General features: G+C 36.7%; 1 long non-coding RNA gene and 1 pseudogene across 1 annotated transcript; both read right to left on the reverse strand.

Annotated features, from left to right (window-relative positions):
* Positions 1 to 1,467: 1,467 nt before the first annotated feature.
* LOC134236505 (nuclear pore complex protein Nup205-like) lies at positions 1,468 to 19,520 on the reverse strand (annotated as a pseudogene).
* LOC134236506 (uncharacterized) lies at positions 11,243 to 12,342 on the reverse strand. The gene is made up of 3 exons (XR_009985624.1): positions 12,293 to 12,342; positions 11,902 to 12,104; positions 11,243 to 11,292 (listed from the first exon to the last, which is right to left on the reverse strand). It is a non-coding gene; the product is annotated as an uncharacterized LOC134236506 (long non-coding RNA).
* Positions 19,521 to 19,880: the final 360 nt, after the last annotated feature.

Below are 19,880 nucleotides of genomic sequence, written 5' to 3' on the forward strand. Positions count from 1 at the left end.
TACTCAATTTTGACGGTGCTCCGTGACCCAATTTTTGCTGTTCTAAATCCTTGGTAATTTCAATAAATAAGAGAATACATTCCAATTTTTTACTCAAACTATTTGAATCTATTGTTGAAATATTTGTACCAAATTTAGATATAATATGACGTTAAATATAAAAGGACAAAAGTCTACGAACTTTTTGAATGACCCTCGTATGTAATTTATTTAAGAATCTTAATTGACCAAGATAAATTAACCAATTTTAATATTTCCATGTTTCTTCATGGATTCATTAAGATTCATAGGGCCCAAGATAACAAGGTTTGTTAACCCAAAACAAAAATGAGAAATCTGATTCAGGAAACTTTATTGTGGATGTTTTCATTTTAATTCACATACATAATACAATTGGTCAAAAATGATTTCAACAGATATTATAATGCATCAAGTTCCATGGGATATCAGCTCAATAAGTCCACTGTCAGTAGAACGCACTAAATATTAATAGGTCATATCAAATTTTATAGACAACACATTGATTATTTCAGTATATGTAGCCACAGATATCTTTTTTAAAAACTTATCAGCTTGATCCCCGTGTTGAGCCTCAATAGTCTTCTTACTCTCCTTACGAGGGCCTCCACAAAGCTGTAGTGGGTCCTGGACTTATATTATACCTAAACAAACAATGGTTTATATAAATCCAAAGACATCTTCATAGGTGATGAATTGGGTAAGCATTAATTCACAATGATCGTTTTACTTTACTTCAAACATCAGTGCATTAGCCAATCAAAATGTGTTTTACAACAATCTCATTGGAATTTAATTCCTATACATACGTATATATCCTTCTGTAAAACTTTGATCGTCTATTTTATCGTCTATTGAACTTTAGGGTTCATGATTTGAACAAACTTCAATTTACACCACCTGATTAATGCTTTAATTTCACACAAATATGACCAATCACTGCTTTGCTGTTCTTAAAAAGCATTTTTAAAGAATTTCCTAAAAATCATTGTAAAACTTTGATTGTCCATTCATGATTGTGGCCCCACTCCCCCCCCCCCCCCCCCCAGGGTTTCATGATTTGAAGGAACTTGAATCTACATGTACTAACTGACAATGATTCCAATCATATGAGTTTAATCTTTCATGGCCCAGTGGTTCGATCTTGAGAACGATTTTTTTAAATAATGCCAAAAATTTTTCACTAATTTGTAATTATCTCCCCTTGAAAGAGGGTGTGGCCCTTCATTTGAGCAAACTTGAATCTTCTTTACCCAAGGATGCTTATAATGGCAAGATTGATTGAATTTGCCTGTGGTTTTTGAAAAGAAGATGAAAATGAGGAAACATATATGTACATACTTTGAACATTTTTTAACAAAACTTTAGAAAAACAATACTATCATAAAAATGACATAATGAACAAAATCTGCTTCCACAAATACATAAACATAATGGTATGTACCTCTTGAGTTAGCGCGAGTCAGTTAACCGCTGTAGTTAGAGCAAGTTCTCGTAGAGCTGGGAGACTTGAACTGGGCTGTCTGTCTCGTTGAATTCCGTGGAAAACTTCTCCGTGAGATAAGATAAACTGCATCAACTATATAACAGCATTGAATGGTGAACAATACTGTAACATGTTTGTGGGGGTCTGATATTCCTGGATTCCATAGGTCACTCTTACCCATAGAATAGAATTTTTTAAATGTATCAATTACTCGATTCTAATCTATTTCTAAGTATGCTATGAAATTATGTCTACAAGAACGTGTAAATTGATACTGATACCCATAAGTCAAAGCATGACAAATTCTACTTGATATGCAGACTTTCTACGGAACTATCTAAATAAATTATAGCTTTGAGTCCATGAGGGGATCTGCATTAAAAAAATATAGCTGTACAAACTAATCACCTGATTGCCACAGTCCTGGTTTTCTATGCCCTGTAAGGTCAGCATGGCCATGCAGACAGAATTTGAGGGCGGCAAAGAGAAGTTGACGATAACGGGCCATGGGGCTGGGCAGGAAGTCCTCCTCTGTATCTACACCGGCTTCATCTCTGTAAAACGTACAATACGTTCAATAATCAATGCAAGTATGAATTCTTTGGGCAATGCTTACAAAACTTTTAATCCTCATTCAGTATATATACAAACCTCAAAACTGTAAATCCTTAACTGCTATTAATAATTTTGTACCTTTTCATATATACTTTGGTACGTTTGATTTCTATAGACATTCACAAGACCCTGACACGTACACCCACCTGTCCAAAGTTAGGTCGAAGGTCAAAGAAGACACATCCAGCCAGTCTCTGCATGACTCCACACTGTAACAAGGTGTGGGCCCCCACAGCTGACTCTGCCACCCGAGTCAACAAACTGAAACACAGTCACTTTGTTTTGATATTTCAGAGCCCTTAAATTTCATATCAATATTGAAAATCATTGGATTACTGCTTAATCAAAAATTTTGATTGAGTTACAGATAAAAGTTTTATTATATGCAATATGACAAATGTGGGGGTAAAATAAGATAGTAATGGAAGACCTACAAGTTTGGACAGATAGATGTACAGCACTCCTCCTTACCCGTCCTACGTATATCATGTCCATCACATGCGTTGCGACACACCATATTGTCCATAAAGTTGTCGCCGTACAACAGAATGGTCGCCACATTTTCCCATCTCAGCTGTTCATACTCAGAGTGGGCGTCGGCCAAAATCCTCTTCCCAACCCCATCACCTCCTGCCTCTGTCAGAAAAAGGAAACATCATTATCAGCCTTTGTCATATAGTGTGGCAAATTAGTGGTTTTCAGTAAATAAATAATTTATAAAGAATATTTATCTCAAATTGATTTATAGTTCTCATAATGCCATCATTGCACTTTTCACTTTGCATGTTTAATGCTTATTCTGACTGGCTGACCTTGTCGACCTTTGACATTACATGTAACGTACCGTATATTCTCGCCTATAAGTCAGTCCGCCTTGTATTTAATAAGCTTGTATTTCAGATGAACTGTTCTCATAAAATACCATTCTTTTTATAGCTTGCCTATAAGTCGGACACAGAGTTTTGGACCAGAGATTGACTCCCAAAAAACCGACCTATAGGCGAGTATATACGGTAGTTTTATTGGCCAGCTGTTTTGGTGGTAAGTTTTCTATTGTTCAATGTGATGTGCGGGGGCACTTCCTTCTTGCAGGGACAGCCAACGATACCGGCTGTGAGAAGAGTCTGTCTCGACCCTTACATATTCAACAATATACATTATTTTGTGTTTTACAAGATTTCTATTCGATAGTATACAGACCACATTCAGTTCAGTATACATGTAATATTTGAACAACTTGTTACCAGCTTCTTGTAGCAGTCAACCTAATTCCATAAACTGGTACGCTATAGGAATTATTACTTGTTTTTTACATTTTTGATATACTTTGATAAATTATTCAAAATTTGCTACATTTCTATCTAAACAGGATTTGGTAATTCTGTAAATCATAAGAGTTATTTCCCTTTTTACACATTCATGAATTTGGAACATCTATAATCTGTTAAATCTATTTATATAAATCCGTGTCGATGTATGAGGACTGTATTAAACATAATATATTGTTTGATGTCATTTACTTATTGTATTTTATTTCTTATAGGGCTGATATTTTCACTTTATTGATTGTTTATATGTGGAACAAGATTCTGGCAATAAAGAATCCATACCCCAATACACTGTGTTCATCATTCATCAATATGACACGGTCACAATAGTCGTTTATGTTTTTATTTCATATAATATCTCACTTGAAGAGCATGACTGTATTCTATAAATTACATACAATTTTATGTTGATCTATGTATGCCGCAAAGTAAAAGCAAAATCTGTGGAGTTTTGTTGATACATGTATTCAGGCTTTGACATCTTACTTTGAATTAGGCTATATTCTTAAACAGAACACATGACATCTACTTAGACATACCAGTATCTATGTGAGACAGTGAATTGGGTTTCTGACGGCAGGGCCCCATATAGATTGGCTCTTACCCTCTGCTGGCCACCACCTTAACAGAATTAGATATTGATTAAAATTTCTTAGTTTTGTACAAAGTTGTTTGAAATTATAGTTTTATAAACACCCACTTGAAAAATTTCTTTTCAGCGAAAAAGTATGTACATGTAAACTTCAGATATTTCAATATATTCTTTCTTGAGAGCAGAATGTGATCTATCGATATCACTCCTCTAAGCACCAGTTGAAGGGAGGAAGCAAATTGGGTTCATGACCCTGACACTTGACCCCATGACCCTGTTTGACCTTGACCTGCTGTGGAGTCCAGCATGGTGAGGAAGTGTGAGGTTTACTCGTCGGTGTCAGAATCCTGACAGAAACACTGACGTAGATTTGTCATCAGAGTCAGAATGATCTCAGCCACAGGGGCAGTTAACTCTGTCAACGCTTCATCCTCTGTCACCTAAAAATAATGAATAGCTTTTTAATTATCAATACTGAATGCAGTATCTTGCAAAGAAATATCACAACTTTTTCTTTCCCTAAAATCAAACATTATTGAGTTGGTAAACAAGACATACAGATGTTGTTCTACCTTTCTCTGTAGTTCCTGTAGCAGCTCAAACAGTACAGTCTGTCTGTCCTCAGCGGTCAGTAAGTCCTCAGGACACACATTCAGCAGAACCTCCGTCACCTGACGCCATGCCTCCAGAGCCTGCTGTTTGGTGGACAGTTCCTGTTATGTAGGACCATGTGATACAGAATATTCTCCACTTCCTAAAAAATTTATAAAATTTTTATGTTTTGCTGAAATGTTGACATCCTTGGGGGCAGGTCAAAGAAATTAAGACAACATGAAAAAGACAGACATCATAGAGAAAAGTGAAATCAATGGTATAAGATTGAGCTGGAAAGAGAGACTGTGTAGCTTTACATCACCTGACACAAAGAGGATTAAGTAAGGAAGGATTTTAAATGCTTAATGATTTGGATATCGATCTTACCTCTAAAACTCGCGGTCTCTGAATCACCATGATATTGATCTCACCTCTAAAACTCGCAGTCTCTGAATCACCATGATATTGATCTCACCTCTAAAACTCACGGTCTTTGAGTCACCATGATATTGATCTCACCTCTAAAACTCGCGGTCTCTGAGTCACCATGATATTGATCTCACCTCTAAAACTCGAGGTCTCTGAGTCACCATGATATTGATCTCACCTCTAAAACTCGCAGTCTCTGAGTCACCATGATATTGATCTCACCTCTAAAACTCGCGGTTTCTGAGTCACCATGATATTGATCTCACCTCTCTAAAACTCGCGGTCTCTGAGTCACCATGATATTGATCTCACCTCTAAAACTCAAGGTCTCTGAGTCACCATGATATTGATCTCACCTCTAAAACTCGCAGTCTCTGAGTCACCCTGATATTGCCTTGGTAGTTGTTAAGTTCGTTCATCAGTAGGCAGTGAAGTCGTTTGACATCACAATACAAAATGTCCTGTTCAGTCCGAGTTTCTACACTTTTGATGGCTTGTTCAATCATCGACAATTCAAAAATCTCCAACTTCATTGTAGGAGGGTAACGCTGTGAAAAGTCAACTTCGTCCAGAAGTCCTAGTAACTTCCTGCGCACTTGGTGGCTTGAAAAAGGAAAATAAAGTCTGAACAAGTGTTAATGAGCAAAAGAAGAGCAGTGCGATAATTTTTTATGTTTTTCTTTGCTTACTTCTGAACGGCCTGGCTTTACCTCAGTGTGTGTGGCCTTTGACGGTTCAGTGCAGTCAGTCGCAGTTCAATGGCAATCAGCTTCAGCAACCATGACTGAGAAATCATTACAGGGCGTTCTATAAAGACAATTAAATATTAAATAATAAACAAATTTTGACTAATTTCTCTATTAAAAACATTTTTGTCACAAAATACAAAAATTCTTATTTAAATTTGAACTCACTATATAAAACTGCTGAGTGATAGGTAATTAATGCTGGAGCTGCCTGAACAGGAAGTCCCTGGTTGTGCGTAAATATCGTAAAGTGGGCGTCGACGTCTCCTTGTTGGCAGCCAATAGGTAGATGAGTTTGTACGCCAGCTCAGACAGTCGTGGAGTGTCCCTCAAGCAGGTGGGGCCTGAGTGTGTCCCCACCCCCCTCTCTAACAGGGACAGGACCGCATGTAGACAGGTCTTAGGGGACCCAAGGATACCTGGTTTTAGAAATTCAAATTAAATTTGTGAATGTGCAAAATTTTCATCCAGGTAGATCTAAGAATCTTTTGCATCTTGAGGTAAAATTTTGACAAAACTTCTTTTTTTAGCTCACCTGGATCCTGGAGCAGAGTTCTGCTTACAGACTTCCTAATGTCAAAGCCCAGCAGCAGGTGTGCCAAGTTTGGTGAAGGTTGGTCTAGAGATCTCAGTAGGACCTGAAGTAGGTACTGTCTGGTGGAATTACGGATGTGGCCAATCTCATGGGAATCATCTGTAACAATAAAGCTAATCAGTGTTAAAGTGACATTATAATGGTGGAGTTACGGACTTGGCCAATCTCACGGGAATCATCTGTTACAATAAAGATAATCAGTGTTAAAGTGACATTATAATGGTGGAGTTACGGACGTGGCCAATCTTACGGGAATCATCTGTTACAATAAAGCTAATCAGTGTTAAAGTGACATTATAATGGTGGAGTTACGGACGTGGCCAATCTCACAGGAATCATCTGTTACAATAAAGCTAATCAGTGTTAAAGTGACATTATAATGGTGGAGTTACGGACGTGGCCAATCTCACGGGAATCATCTGTTACAATAAAGCTAATCAGTAATAAAGTGACATTATAATGGTGGAGTTACGGACGTGGCCAATCTCACGGGAATCATCTGTTACAATAAAGCTAATCAGTAATAAAGTGACATTATAATGGTGGAGTTACAGACGTGGCCAATCTCACGGGAATCATCTGTTACAATAAAGCTAATCAGTAATAAAGTGACATTATAATGGTGGAGTTACGGACGTGGCCAATCTCACAGGAATCATCTGTTACAATAAAGCTAATCAGTAATAAAGTGACATTATAATGGTGGAGTTACGGACGTGGCCAATCTCACGGGAATCATCTGTTACAATAAAGCTAATCAGTAATAAAGTGACATTATAATGGTGGAGTTACGGACGTGGCCAATCTCACGGGAATCATCTGTTACAATAAAGTTAATCAGTAATAAAGTTACATTATAATGGCATTCTTTGAACTTCTCAGAAATTTAAAACATTATATTTGCGTTAATGTTTACAGAAATATCTGAGAGAGAAATTCTTTTAGCATCAACTATGTGTACAGTGTATATGCAGGAATATTTCTGTTTACATCTTTTTCACACTATCACTCCTGAAAACAATTTGATTTGATTTTCACAAAGATACAGTTCTGCTTATGAGATAATGTTATTTCAAATTTGCCCAAGTTAGAAAAAGGGAGGGGAGGGGGGGGGATTACCTGTAAATACTGTATGTGGAAATTTTAGCAAGACGCAAATTTGGCAATTTGTTCTTAAGAACTGGTATTTTATTTTTAGCGAGATGTAATTTTAGCAATTTAAAAATGTTGATTAAAGAACCTATTACAAATAATACGCAATAAATTTTTAGCGATATGTAATTTTAGCGATCTCAGCAGCCTCGCTAATAAAGCCAAAATTAAATCTTCGCTAAAATTTCTACTTATACGGGAAACAGTATTGTTTAAACAAAATGGAAAATGAAAACTATATGAGATCAATCCACACTGTTGCGATTCCTAGTTCCTATCTTCCTCAGGTTTATAAGGTGAATGCCCCCTTCCTTAACATCTCAATGTTGAAAACATTTTTATCATCTTTCTCTGAACAATACACCCCCAACCTTCTCTGTGAGACCCTAGCTTCTCCACTTCTGTACTGAGTCCCTAGATACTGTCTTCCTCTGGTATATCAGATCATTCTCACCCCAGTTTCACTTCTCTATGGGACCCTAGTTACCCTCTTCCTCTGGTAAGTGGATTCTCTCTCTCTCTCTCTCTCTCTCTCTCTCTCTCTGGACACTACTGAGTACATACCTTCTCCCTCTGGTAAGTGAATTCTCTCTCTCTCTTTCTTTCTCTCTCTCTCTCTCTCCACACTACTGAGTACATACCTTCTCCCTCTGGTAAGTGAATTCTCTCTTTCTCTCTTTCTCTCTCTCTCCACAATACTGAGTACCTACCCTCTCCCTCTGGTAAGTGGATTCTCTCTCTCTCTTTCTCTCTCTCTCTCCACACTACTGAGTACATACCCTCTTCCTCTGGTAAGTGGATTCTCTCTCTCTTTCTCTCTCTCCACACTACTGAGTACATACCTTCTCCCTCTGGTAAGTGAATTCTCTCTCTCTCTTTCTTTCTTTCTCTCTCTCTCTCCACACTACTGAGTAAATACCCTCTTCCTCTGGTAAGTGGATTCTCTCTTTCTTTCTCTCTCTCCACACTACTTAGTACATACCTTCTCCCTCTGGTAGGTGGATTATCTCTCTCTCTCTCTTTCTCTCTTTCTTTCTTTCTCTCTCCACACTACTGAGTACATACCCTTCTCTCTCTCTCTCTCTCTCCACACAATTTTAACATACCCTCCTCCTCAGGTAAGTGAATTGTCCTCTCCACCATTTGTTCTGGTTCCTCCACTTCCAGACATTCCACAAATCCGTGGAGCAGCTCCAGATGAGAGGTCTAGAATAATGAATTTTATGTGATACAACGATGTAAACCAAGAATTACACATGGCATAAGATTTCTAAAGAACCCTAATAACAATCTAGCGTATCCATTTATCTTATTCTGGAACTAGACACAGTGTATTATGTAACCTCCTTTTTAGTGTCAACCACACTGGAAATAATTCTCAGTTCAAGGAAAACTTGGTGTCTTAATCAAATTACTGTATAGGGGATTAATTTCACGGGTTGTAATTTTCACGTTTTTCTCTCATCTGACACGATTGCGGTTTCTTGAATTCGCAGACTTGGGTATGTAATAAAAATTATTTCCCTTGTCTCCATTTAATCCATACCATAGCTACATGTAAACGACATTAATCAGCGTTATGTCTTTATTTTCCAAACAACAGGGTAGGTTATTATAAAATTGTTAGATTTTTATAAATGATTGATAAACACAAATGCAGTTATTATTAGTCCCTAAACGTCAAATGACTTTTCTATATGCTATTAATACGATGAGTGCATGTGCACCCAAAATCTTCAATACAACACTGCAAAAAACCACTGGACGGAAAGAAATGTGTTTATGTAGTTTTACGAAATAATATCCTTCCTAATCGTCAGTAAGTACTACATGAACTAATATGCATGAGAATGCAGGTAACAAATACACATGGTAACATTAGTTACACACGAATAATCAAAACCCATGGTCCACGTGTTTTGATTGATGAAACATTTGGCGTTGGCTATTAAACCAGCTTTTGAACAAACACAAATTATTATCTGCAGATTTGAATTGAAGTAAAGCGTGATAATTAAAATAATTTAATGACTGTACTACTCGTAATTACTGAAATGACCATGTACTACACCTATATAAATTTATCGTAGTCTGTTCTCAAATTTCCAAATAAAACATGGAGATTATTGAAAATTTATTCACTGTTTCTTGAATTCACGGATTTGTTAACACCGTGGATATAGCGAATATTAACACTGCGAGTTATTTTCCCCCTATACAGTATACTGTTACCTGATTTAATGTGAACAGATTGACGAGGGCCACTTGGATGGGAGCTACACACACGCGATACGGGATCTTCATGGCTGACTGGGCATGCTCAGGAAGAGGAATGCTGAACTGTATAAACCTACAAGATATAAAACAACAATTGTGACCATGATCACACAATATAGGATGATAAAGAACTTTATTCGGTAATAATCAATATTTGCCCCCCAAATCAAACTTGGATGGAGATATATTTAATTAAAGTTCTTAAACAGGGGAATATATGCTGACTTTAAAGCACTGAGTATATTCATAAGTATTGACGCAATATTGCGTAATGACGTCGTAAACATGACGTAAATTTAAGTTTTTTATGAATTTTACAGAAAAATGTACATATTTCGTCGATATTTTGAGTAAAAGTCACTGAGCGTATGTGTGTTCAGGATCGATATTTTGATATAAGGTGTAGAATGACAATATCAATGAAATATGTCAATATTGTTCCTGAACAAACTTGCGCTCTATAAATTTTAAAGCTTAAATTGTTGAAATTTTGTCCATTTTGTCCTCTTTCTGAAAAAAAATATAAAAATCAGGCTAGTTTATGATGGCATAAAAACAAAAATTGTGAATACACTGCTTTGACACTATAATATTTTTTCTTAATTTATATTTCTCATACAATTTATTGAATTCAGCACATTTCAGGAAGTTTTCAAAATTTGACTTTTGTGGGGGCAAATATGTGCAATATACCGCATATAGTTCTTAATGTTTCTTACAGCTTTCCATTTTTTATAAGACTTGAATGACTAACTTTCATATTATTCAAATAAATTAAACATTTTGCTTATTATTTTTGTTACTTTTATTGACCTACTTTGTGACATTAACAAGGTGGTCGGCTTTCCCGCTGCGTGGATTAATACTCAGGAGAAGACGATCCATGGCTGACACCATGGCGGAGGCTCCCGTCTCACGACACGCGTCCAGGAACGTCCCCGACTTCTCCAGACTGGTCTCTATCAGCTGAAAACACAGCAGACTGGCCGACTCCAATGACTCCTGTCCTGTACAGATTAACCAATCAAATTAACTCTCTTAGCATCAGTCAATACAATCAACCAACCAATTAACTCTCCTACTCTCCTAGCATTGGCTAGTAATATTAACCAATCAAATTACCTCATATAGGATCCGGGCCACAATTAAAGGGTGAAGGTCAAATGGCTAAAACATAGCACATGTAGGAAATTCATATGCCTCCCTTTCAATGATAAAAATAAAAATAGCTCACATGTTTTAGATACTTTTGGGGTATAGAATAAAAGTAGAGTGTCTAAAGTTTACAATGATATGCAGCAAGGTGCATTTCAAGCAAAAATTATGCCTAGAAATATGAATTGAAAAGAGCATTCATTTGGTTTGTTTACACTTTTTTTGCCAAGCGAGAGCTATCCCGAGGTCATGACGTCCCTCAGGAGCTTACATAGGATTCTCAGACAGTCACTGGCCACCTCCCACTGTAAATAAAGCTTTACATTTACTTGAAAGAAATCAATCCAGCAGTTGTATACAAGGGATTCTTAAACAGTCACTTGCATTGACTTAATTACCTTTGGCAATAAATCACACAATGACCACATTTTCAATTAATATCAATGCAAATGACAGACACAATTTTAAAACCAGAAGTCTTTGTCGAGACTGTAGCTCTACTGGTTTGTACTTATAACAAAGGATATAACAAAAGGCATTTCTATTTTTAGTAACAATGGCAACATGCACTGTTCATCGAAATAAAAAACCGATGCTCTATTTTTTGTATGTAAGTGTAGTCTACTTGTTTGCCAAGTTATATTAAAATCAGACCAAACCTGTAGGAGGATTAGCGTTTTGAAAAATTGTTTACAGACAGACGGACAGCTAGACGGACACCATACTATCGCATAAGCTCTTCTGGTCTGTGACCAGTAGAGCTAATAAAAAATTTATTGTTTCAATCTCTATCTACCTTTTTTGTCTGTGTATTGTTCTTTTTTAGCTGTAATTTTTTTTTACTTGATGGTAGTACAGTGTATGTATTTATCAACAAGATTGAAAAAATCATTTTAAAAAATCTTATATCCAACCTTTTCTGATGGATTCTTTTAACTGCTGGCGTAAAAATCTCAAACATTCTTGACAAACTCTAGGTAGGGTTGAAATCCTGGGGCCCTGAAACTGGCCCCGAGTCCCGGGGGACAGGAATGTCAGTGAGGGAGTCCAGTAAGGACAGGAAAGCTCGCGTCATGGGAAATTCCTCCCCTCGGGTCTCCACCTCCTCCAGCTCCACCTACAGGGAAAAAACAGACATTAAAGGTAGATAACTCTTACAAGCATGTGAGTTACAATATGTAATTACATGTGTATTGGTGTCTAGATAAATTTCTACATGTACAGCAAGATTTAGTTCTGTTCTCCTCAGGGTGTAAGAGAATAAAAAGAACAAAGTTTAACCTGAGAAAACAAATTAACATTTACCTGGATTCCACTTTGAGAGGAACTGCTGCTCTGGACTGTGGTCAAAATCTTTAAAACAAAGTAAGCAAAGAACGGAGGCGTACAGGGCGAGTACAATCCCACCCTCTGAGAGAAGACATTTTAATTTTCAATTTTAAAAGTTATACTTTTCAAAATTATATTCTTTATATATTCTTTTACGTGTTTTATTCTGTATTTCATTGTTTTAATATTTTATTGATAATTTATTTTTCACTCAATACATTCAATTGATTTCATGCCCTAAAGTAGAGTAGGGGGTGATTAGATGTTACATTTGGGATACCTCTGGATCCTTTGGACAGTTTTTTGATATGTGAAATTAAACAAAAAAGAAAAAGCTTCATGTATGATTCGAAATCTCTCCATAGCGCAGGGTTTGGTCCACAACAGTCACTTTAACCACTACGCTACAAAGTATATGCATTATCCATCTCTGTCTGTGTGATTTAAATGAACAGATTTGTTGAAGCGTACATTTTTTCAGAAATTTTTGATTTTCATATAGAATATGGGTTCAGATTCCATTTTTTGGACAAATGAAATAGATTTTACATTTAAGTTTCCGTAATTTAAGCGTTAACAAAGAATGGAGACTTGACCCATTCATGTTCAAAATTCATTTTTTTATAGCTCTAGTAAGCCCATTTTCCACTAAATTTGAATAACTGTCAACTTTGAAATAAAGATTATAAAATAAGTTGTTCAGTAAAATAAAATGATAAAATGTTTTGAAGATCAACATTACTGAGAACATATGATTTTAGAAAAATATAATTTTTCTGTGAATTTTGAAAATTGAGAAACATTTTGTCTGAGACCCGTAATCATCATGCCTTCATAACAAGCTGCAATGAATTCTGGGTTCATCAAAATATAAACCCATTTTTCAATGTTTACATGTATCTGTAATTGTACCTTGACTTATGGTGAGAATGATCATAGACATTTATGCCTGCTGATCCAATTCAATGGATAAAATATATTTTAAACTAAATTAAAACTCTTGGCTATTATAGTAATTAATTTCTTCATCTGATGATTGACAAATATACTCACATATTCTGACACCACACGACACAGTTTCAGGATGCCGACCAGCCACTCCAGTTCCTGTGGGGTGATTCCCCGGGGTAGGGGACCTTGGATTCCAATGTGAGACATGTCAGCACAGTTAGGAACCTCCCAACGTAAACTGGCATAGTACACAAGAAAACTTTTTGAGATATCAGTGGTGATTATACTGAAAGAAAAAAGGAAAAGGGACTTTTAATTACTTTGACATATCCAAGGTATTCAAGATACAAAACATCTGTTGTATAAGGAAAAGATTCATATGGTAAATTAAGAAAGCTCAGTGCTTGCTGGAATCAATCACACTCTGAAACTTTAAAATTGTCTTTTTACATCTGTGACTGCAGGACAGACTGTTAGTGACAACACTAGTAACAGTACATAAAGACATCTGCCACAAAACTTCTTTAGATATGCTATTTCACTGAAGCTATCAGAAATTCTTACCTGATCCCATTCCATTGACATTGAGAAGGTCAAAGCAGTAGAGGGCAGACTGTGGGTTACTGCTCAGACCAATCAACATCTGGATGTAGGGTACGTAGAGGGAGGGGGCAGGAGGTCCCCAACCAGACTGACAAACTCATACAGTGACACCTGTAATATAAAACAGACCAATCAACATCTGGATGTAGGGTACGTAGAGGGAGGGGGGCAGGAGGTCCCCCGTTAGACGGACAAACTCAAACAGTGACACCTGTCATATAAAACAGACCAATTAACATCTGGATGTAGGGTACGTAGAGGGAGGGGGGCAGGAGGTCCCCCGTTAGACGGACAAACTCAAACAGTGACACCTGTAATATAAAAAAGACCAATCAACATCTGGATGTAGGGTACGTAGAGGGAGGGGGGCAGGAGGTCCCCTGTTAGACGGACAAACTTTACAGCGATACCTGTAATATAAAATTACACCTGTAATGTAAAATCATACAGTCTATACAATGATATCTGTAATATAAATCATACACCATATGTACATTCCTTACTCATCATGTAAACCAAAATCACTGTCTTTTCATAAACTTAACAGCTATATTTTGTTTTGTAGATGTCATTCTATATCTACGTACCTGTCTCCATGAGTGGTCTAACAATGTACATTGTTTCATGAGGTGTGTAGTTATCCTGTGTATTATCTATGATTATTACATTGTACAATATGTTGCTATATCTACCTGTCTTTGTGTATGATATGATGCTATATCTACCTGTCTCTGTATGATATGATACTATATCTATGATACTATATCTACCTGTCTCTGTGTACGATATGATACTATATCTACCTGTCTCTGTGTACGATATGATACTATATCTACCTGTCTCTGTGTACAATATGATACTATATCTACCTGTCTCTGTGTAAAATATGACACTATATCTACCTGTCTTTGTGTACGATATGATACTATATCTACCTGTCTTTGTGTACAATATGATGTAATATCTACATGTCTCTGTGTATGATATGATACTATATCTACCTGTCTCTGTGTACGATATGATACTATATCTACCTGTCTTTGTGTACGATATGATACTATATCTACCTGTCTCTGTGTACAATATGATATAATATCTACCTGTCTCTGTGTACAATATGATATAATATCTACCTGTCTCTGTGTATGATATGATATTATATCTACCTGTCTCTGTGTATGATATATATGATACTTTATCTACCTGTCTCTGTGTATGACATGATACTATACGTAACTATAGCTATCTCTGTCTCTGTGGGGGTCTAACATTGTACATTGTTTCGTGAGGTCTGTAGTTATCCTGGGGACACCAGTACTCTACAGACAGCCTCAGACCCAGGGGGTCAGTCCTGTATAAATCTCCTATCTGAAAATACAAGCAGTGTTTGATAGTAAGATTTTATGATATTTGAGGAATGAAGTTTCTTTTATGTTATACAATCATGTAACATAACTTGGGGCAGTTTACGCTTTATTAACCGTTAGAATTTTTCCTCCAAAAAAAACCCTCTTATTTGAATGTATATAGAAAAATTTTAGATATGATATTTTTCCCAATTTCTACCAAATGTCGCTATTTTTCCCAAATGGAAAGGCCCAGTCTCAGTAGATACTAGAAGCCATGTCTGGGTGATGTGAAAGTTATCTCTCTTGTCAGAGGGTCAGTAAACCTTAATCATGTTGATATAAGCTGGAAACACTAGCGACAATTATGTACCAGTCTCAGTAGGTACTGGAAGCCGTGACTGGGTGATGTGGGAGTTATCTCTCTTGTCAAACGGTCAGTAAACCTTAATTATGTTGATATAAGCAGGAAACACTAGCGACAATTACGTACCAGTCTCAGCAGGTACTGGAAGCCATGATTGGGTGGTGTGGGAGGTTCTAGGGAACTCAGGGACGCTGCGATTCTCATCGCTTCATCTCCTCTTGTACAAAGCTCTTTCACCTGTAAATCATACACAATAAAGTTTCTTGCAAAAACTTTTAAATTATGCATATTTTTGTCACTTTCTAAAAGTTTTCTTTCTTATTTATCACACAAGGAATATTTTTTTCAAAATATTATGCACTTTTATCAATATTTTAACAAGAAGCCCAGGGGCCACAGCGCTCACCTGAGCACATCTGGCTCGAATTTACCCCCCCCCCTTCCAGGCATTCATCATTGAACAAACTAGAATCTACATTACCTGAGGATGATTCCATATAAATATCACTAATCATAGCTTTGAAGCACTTGAAAAGAAGATTTTAAAAGGTTTCCCTATATAAAACTTGGGTTGGCCATTTTGGCCCGACCCTAGCCCCAGGCGTCATTTTTTGAACAAACTTGAATCTACACTACCTGAGGGTGATTCCACATGAGTTCCATCTTTCCTGGCCCAGTATTTCTCGAGAAGAAGATTTTTTAAAGATTTTTCCTATATATTCCTATGTAAAACTTGGGTCGGCCATTTTGGCCCCACCCTTGCCCCAGGCGTCATTTTTTGAACAAACTTGAATCTACACTACCTGAGGGTGATTCCACATGAGTTCCATCTTTCCTGGCCCAGTATTTCTCGAGAAGAAGATTTTTTAAAGATTTTTCCTATATATTCCTATGTAAAACTTGGTCGGCCATTTTGGCCCCACCCTTGCCCCGGGGGTCATGATTTGTACAAACTTGAATCTACACTACCTGAGGATGATTCCACATGATTTTTATCTTTCCTGGACCAGTGGATCTGGAGAAGAAGATTTTTAAAGATTTTTCCTACATATTCCTATTTAAAACTTGGGTCGGGCATTTTGGCCCCACCCTTGCCCCAGGCGTCATTTTTTGAACAAACTTGAATCTACACTACCTGAGGGTGATTCCACATGAGTTTCATCTTTACTGGCCCAGTGTTTCTCGAGAAGAAGATTTTTTAAAGATTTTTCCTATATATTCCTATGTAAAACTTGGGTCTGCTATTTTGGCCCCACCCTTGCCCCGGGGGTCATGATTTGAACAAACTTGAATTTACACTACCTGAGGATGATTGATCCACATAAGTTTCATCTTTCCTGGCCCAGAGGTTCTGGAGAAGAAGATTTTTTAAAAATGCCATTAATTTTTAACAAATTCATGATTATCTTCCCTTGGAAAAGGGTGTGGCCCTTTATTTGAACAAACTTGAATCCCCTTCACCCAAGGATACTTTGTGGCAAGTTTGGTTGAAATTGGCCCAGTGGTTCTTGAGAAGAAGATGAAAATGTGAAAAGTTTACGAACCCGACGCCAACGACGACAGACGACGGACAAATTTTGATCAGAAAAGCTCACTTGAGCCTTCGGCTCAGGTGAGCTAATAATAACCTTTCTGAAATGTTGAATAGTGGTGTTCCAATCATTGATCATAATCGAAAATCAGTCGATTGCTGACATAATCCAAGCAATTGATTGCATTTTTAAAATTCTGATTAATCAGTTTATTATTTTATTTTACAAGCATATTAATAATTTTTAACCCTAATTTTCCATCCACAGCATTGCTTTTGACTTATTTGTGTAACGTAATAGCTCTTGTATTTCTACCCAGATAAAAAAGCATGTTTCTGGGCATAGACGTACTTTTGGTTCCATAAACTGAACAAAGGATCAGCTGGATCAACACAGAAAGTCGTCATTTACCCATTCTTACCATTTACTAGTTTAAATTGATATACTTTTTACATGTCCGATTATAATCGATAATTAGTTACTTAGAATAACCCAATCATCGATTTTGAAAATTTTACAGATTCCCATCACTAATGTTGAATATTTTCTTTTCAGATAAAGTTATAGCCATGCAAAATTGGCACCTTTTTTCACAGTGATCAAATGCATTAACAATTTGTTTAGGTATCACATAAGTACCTTCAATGGCATGTGAAAAATGAAGTCTGTAACCAGCCCATGGACTTTCTTTAGATAATATTCCTACAAGACAAAAAAACTCAAATGTTATGCTGGTTTATCATAATATAAATAATAGTCCCTACCCTAGCTGTTAATAGTGTTATTAAGAATCCATTCTGAAGAGTTAAAATAATGATTTGTCAAACAAATTCTTGTTTGCATTGCTAAAATCAAAATTAACTAAATTAAATTTTGATGTTAACTTGAATTGTTATACCTTTAGAATTTGTTCCTATAAAATTCTATACAGAAAAAAGTCTAACATTTTTAATGTTTTGCTGAGCAAGCATAAAAAAAGAACGATGTTGGACCGATGAGTGAGATGTTGGACCGCTCGGACAGATGTTGGACCGCTTACGTCACAGAATGGGCGGAGCTTAATCTCATTTTCATACTTTAGTTTTAAACAGTAGCAGATCTAATGTTACATTACGGAATATAGTACAAAATACATGTATGTAAACATTTACATGTATGTAAAAAAAATATAATATAAAATGAAAGGTATAACAAAACATTTATTGACAGAGTTCTCGGGCAAAATGCGTTTTGTGGGACCCTCAAACCAAACTGTCTGCCTTCGGCCTAACAGCCTCAGGCAGACAGTCTTGAGTCCGACAAAACGCATGTTGCCCTCGAACTCAGTCAATAAATGTATATTGTTATACCTTTAGAAATTTGTTCCTATACAATTCTATACGAAAAAAAGTCTAACATTTTTAATGTTTTGCTGAGCGGGCATAAAAAAATCGATGTTGGACCGCTGAGTGAGATGTTGGCCCGCTCGGAGAGATGTTGGACCGCTTACGTCACAGAGTGGGCGGAGCTTAATCTTATTTTCATTCGCTGGTGTTAAACAGTGATAGATCTGGTGTTACATCACAGAATAAAGTACAAAATACATGTAAATAAAAATAAATAAATAAAATGAAATGAAAGGTATAACAAAACATTTATTGACAGAGTTCTCGGGCAAAATGCGTTTTGTCGAACCCTCGAACCAAACTGTCTGCCTTCAGCCTAACGGCCTCAGGCAGACAGTTTGGTTCTTGGGTCCGACAAAACGCATGTTGCCCTCGAACTCAGTCAATAAATGTATAATATGCACCAAAAGACCTAGCCTGTTTCCCTGGCCTTCCCATAATGCTGCGCATCGTTTGCGCAGCATTATGGGAAGGCCAGGGAAACAGGCTACAAAAGACCAACCTCTTTATGGAAATCATGTACGGCTGCAATGGCCATGCAGTTACAGGAAGTGGATCATGTTTAAGCTTCCAATGCAGGGCTTCGTTAATGACATTTACCTGAATCATCTTCTTCAGAAATTCCATTCCCTGCTAGAAATATAAATCAAGTTCATGGAAATCAAGAGTGAATAATCTTACAGCTATCAATCAAGGCCCAAAATGAGATTCCAGTTTATTTTCTGCTTAAAGCATCATAATTATCTTGTCTGGCCATATTAAATTTATTCACAATCTATCATCATTGACTTACATGCACCGACATATCTCATCAACTCTAAGATTGATACCATAAAGAATTTACGTATTTAATATTATACTGTTCCTGGGGAGCATTGGGGTTCCCTCTTTAGATATGAGGATTAGATATTTTACCTGTGGGGGTCTGGTACTGGTTGAGTTGTCTGAGGGTCACCCCCCAGGCCAGCAGCACCACGCTCTTCAGTCCAGGGTTGGTCCAGACTCGCGTAGACATGAGATATTCCTGGTGTATGTCAGGTAAGTAGGTCATGCAGGACCTAAGTAAATGTCAAAGGTCATCAACTTTAACCTTTCCCAAGTGAAAATTTTTTCAAACAAATCACTTACAAATTGCCTACAAATTGCTCTAAAATCACTTAATAGTGATTTGTCTCAGTGATTTGTAAGCAATTCATTTAACAAATCATGCACAAATCATTTTCTACCAAAATGATGACTATGATTTGCTTACAATTTGTTATGAAGGGGTGATTTGCTTGTGATTTCTTTCCCATTTCAGACAATTTCCAAGTGATTTGTTAAACTTCGGAAATTTCTACAGTGATTTCTTCATGATTTGTTGAACTTAGCCGTACTTTT

Source organism: Saccostrea cucullata, unplaced genomic scaffold, assembly GCF_032062105.1.
Source record: "Saccostrea cucullata isolate Sc308-1 unplaced genomic scaffold, CSIRO_AGI_Scuc_v1 ctg11587, whole genome shotgun sequence".
In the NCBI taxonomy this organism is placed as follows: Eukaryota; Metazoa; Mollusca; class Bivalvia; order Ostreida; family Ostreidae; genus Saccostrea; species Saccostrea cuccullata.